This window comes from Dendrobium catenatum, unplaced genomic scaffold (genome assembly GCF_001605985.2).
Source record: "Dendrobium catenatum unplaced genomic scaffold, ASM160598v2 fragScaff_scaffold_81, whole genome shotgun sequence".
Lineage (NCBI taxonomy): Eukaryota > Viridiplantae > Streptophyta > Magnoliopsida > Asparagales > Orchidaceae > Dendrobium > Dendrobium catenatum.
The window spans coordinates 1-4,521 of NW_021318543.1; positions in this window are offsets into that span (position 1 = coordinate 1).

Consider the following 4,521-nt stretch of genomic DNA (forward strand, 5'->3'; position numbering starts at 1 on the left):
TGGTGAGATAGTCATTTCAGTACATGATGTTGAAGGAAACTGAATAAATCATTGTTTATTTAATCCGTTGACGGCAGAATCGGCGCACGAGTCGGAACCTGTCAGCAGAATGCGACACCCGTCGGCAAATCCCCTTTCATTGTTCTCTCACTCAATCAGATACGCTCTCTCTTCTTTCTGTATTGTCTCCCCTTGCATTGTTCCGGCGACTGCCGAGAGCCATTACAGTATGCGATTTAGCTGATGCCACCTAAGAATGATGCGAACCTCCTTCCCGCCTTCACGAGTTTTCCGTTAGTGATTTTTTCTCTATATATAATTCTTGTTCTCTTATGTTATACTTTGTTCGATTTCCATGATTGATTCACTTTCCTTTTGTTTTATCTATGAAATCTTTTGAACTGGACAGGTCTTGTTATTATTTTTGTGCTGGAACTGCATTACGCTTAAATAGTTATCTGCAAGATGAGAATTTGCTGAAGATATCTTATTTCAACTTACTGTGCAGGAGCTTTGGATTTAGCTTAATATGGGAGATATTTTTGAATGCCAGAATTGGAAATCGCGTAGTTTCGGTGGATTGCTCCCTCAGCGCATTACTTTATTTTTTTTCCTTAAAAATAAGATGATAACCACATCCAGATTTGTGAAATATGGCATAAGCTTTGTGATCGAGTGTTTCCTTAAGTAATTGTCTTGGTAGATGATAGTCAAAGTGGTCTTGGACATAATAATGAATATCACTGGATGATATCTATAAGTAATGAAGTCGAGGAAAATAATTGTTGTAAAACACTACCATTAGCACACACAGATTATATGATTCAATGAAATCCATCTCGTTCACGAGTGCACAGAGATGAAAAGTTCCATTGAGCTTTAAGACATAAATATGGACTTTTTTTCTTACTATTTAAGATCTGAATGAAAGTTACCACTTTGATAAGGCAAGATGGTAAACACCTATTATGTGCAAGGCAATTGAAATCAAGCAACTTAGAGAGGAGAAAAAACTTGTTGCCACCTGCTGTAGAAATTGAGTGAAGCAACTCCTTCCTCTCTTGGTGATGAAGTCAAAAACCTATTCTGTAGCAAACCACTCAATATTGTTTATCAATAAATGAACACCGCTATTGTAGCACAAGGTTGAACTCCTCTACAACCCTAAAAAATGTACAATCTGATGCTCTACTCACTTCTATTATGAGGTACCTTTTGAATGGGGTGCTCTAGATAGGTCACCAGTGGGTAGTATTTATAGATGAGAAAACTCTCAAAATCCTACATACAAGAAATCAGAAGGCCTCAAATCACAACATGATTCCCAGATTCTCTTAGTCTGCTATTTATTAGTAATGAAATGCCACTATTATAGCAAGAGGTTGAACTCTTCTACAGTATGAATATGAGCAATCTGATCCCTCTCTTCCTTCCTCTATCTCTTATATTCCTTTCTCCTTTTCTTTTGTTATGAGGTGCATTCCCATGCTTCCATAGTTTAGGAGGGGGTAGTATTTATAGATGAGAGAATGCATACATACATATATACATGGGCGGATCCACCCATGGCTTAGGGTGGGCAAATGCCCACCCTCAAAAAAAAAAAAAAAATATTTAGAGGGGAGATTTTGAAACATTTTGGGTATTTTGGGCATTTTGCCCCTCCTAAAAATTTTTTTTGTCCTACTTTTATCAATCCTAAGCATATTTTCCCATCCCTAACAAATTTTTTTTTTTTCCCACCCTAAAAAAAGAAGCTGGATCCGCCCCTGCATATATACATAAATATAGAAACTCTTATAACCCCACTTGCAAGAAATCAGAAGGCCTCAAATCACAACATATTGTCAAACTTCTCTTAGATTATTCCCTCCTTTACAAAATCCTATTCAAATATCTTTCTAGAATTTACAAATAACGAGGGGTTTTCTTGCAATATTAGAAAAAAGTTAGTTTAGAAAGGAAATTTGGTCTCCATTAATTAACACTTCCTTGAAATGGTGATTCAAGCTCTATTTTATAGATAAGCCTGCAATTGACCCTTTCAATATGTACTTGAAAATTTTTTTCGCGCAAAAAAATTCTGCGAGGATTCTTGGTCATGCATGTTTTTAATTGAAAATTCATTAGAATAGTAAAATGAACCTCTTTAATCTTTTCTCAATCTTCTCATGATTTTTATTTTATTCTTTCTTTCATATTATGGGTGCCTTTGATTAATCTTTGCCTTTGATTTACCAATTTCAATATTATTGCAGTTTGGTTATGTGACCCAAATATGCTTTCATTCTCCTTTTTTGTTATTTTATCCTCTTTACATATTTAGTATGCTACACATTGGGTTCAGAAGATGGTACACATCTATAATATTAGACATGATTAAGAGGCTTAATCTTAACTCTTGAGATAAATCCCAAGAGTTAATTAGATCAAGCAAAGCAATATTTCACTTAAAAAAAATGATTCATATCTAAATAATACAAATGAATATCTTTAATCATAAAATCTATGAAATGAAATGAAATTTATTGAATAAATATAATTTCTAAAAGTCTTTCATCAAGTGAAAACTAGAACATCAAACCATAAAAGGAAAATAAATCAAATGCATCTACAAAATGAATTCATACCCAATACGAGCATTTAAACAAAGTAGTCTACTGAAGAAATAAATACCAAACCTAAATGATAACTATTTCTAAAAAATTGCTCCTGTCATGACTATTCATCAAACAACCTTACGGAATTTGTTAAAAAAAAAAATAACAACGAATGAGTTTAATAAATAACTCAATAGATAATTTTTACTTATTAAAGCATAAATTAATGACAACATGAGTAATAATGCACATGAAATAATATAACAAGTATCATCATTTCATCATATTAAACTAATGTTACATGAAATGAATTATCAAACCTAAGCTACAATGATTTGCAACATAGTAGAGTTCATAACCTTGCATTTGAAAAATATTAATCATGGCATTTATATGCCAACACATCCACATGCAGCATATCATGCATATTTATATATTCATAAATAACTCATCAGCCATTTATTATAATATATTTTATATTATAATACCCAAACAATAGGAATGTTTTCTTATACCTAGTGTGTTGATTCTTGTTGAATCTTGAATAGGTTGTGAAACTTAAGCTTATGTCCCAAGGCTAATCAAGAGGGGGATGAATTAGTAATTTTAAATTTTCTCTTGAATTTTAAAATTTGAAACCGGTTGATTCAAAAAGCAAGTTAATTAAAGTTTCAAAAATAAAACTTTTCAACCACGGAATTAAAAACTTGCAGTAAGTAAGCAGCAGAAATTTAAACGACATAAAAATTTATAGTGGTTCAATCAAACACGACCTACATCCACTCCCTGAACACTCCCTCTTCAGGTATAGCACTATTACCAAAAATGACTCTCATTTTTCCCCCACAACAAGGTGGAGAAGCCTTTACAAAACTCTCTTCCACCAATCCCCGGTGCGGCATAGAACCGTCGTCCTTTCACACTCTCCAAGTGTAGACAGAGAACCCTCTTCCTTTTACACCCTCCAAGTGTAGGAAGAGTACATTCGTCTTTTCACACCCTCCAAGTGTAGGCAGAGTACCTTTGTCCTTTCATACCCTCCAAGTGTAGGCAGAGTACCTTCGGCTGTTCACACTCTCTCTTCAATTGCCCTTGAAAAATCACGAAGCAAAAGTATTTTTTACGTCAGTTCTTAATAGACCTTTTATACAAAAGACATGAAAAACTGTCCAGAAAACTGAATTTTTCAAATTTGAGCATACACGATCATACAATATGATCGAGTTTTGTACGTACGAACAGTTCAAATATTGTTGCGTACGAACCTGTTGTGAATCGATATGAAATCATTTCGTACCCCCTCATCGTCTGTACGAACGAAGTTCATCCGGGACGAACAATTAGAAAATTTCAAAATTCGTTTATACGAAACGTCGGGACAAAATGGGATCTCATATTTTCGTACTCTGGAAGGCATGTACGAACTGGGTTCATACAGTATGATCCATACTTAGAAAAATCATTTTTACGCGACTTTGAACCCGAGAAGATCGTACTTGTGAAAGCATGTACGAACTGGGTTCGTACTGTACGATCCATACTTAGAAAAATTATTTTTACGCGACATGGAACCCGAGATGTTCGTACTCGTGAAAGCCTATGCGAACTGGGATCGTCCCGTACAATCCATACTTAGAAAAAAAATTTTGTATGAGGACGGACCCGAGGCGTTCGTACTCGTTAAAGCATGTACGAACTGGGATCGTCCCATACAATCTATACTTAGAAAATTTTTCATTTTTGTTCGTTCGACTGCTTGTTGGGGAAAATAACTGACCAGATCATCCCATACGAAGTAGTATCATATAATGCGATCAAATAAAAAAATTTGAATTTTAAACTCTGCTGATGTGTGTGTGCTCAATTACTCAATTACAATCACAGTCTATCAGACTCAATAAAATGGAAAATACAGACTTCA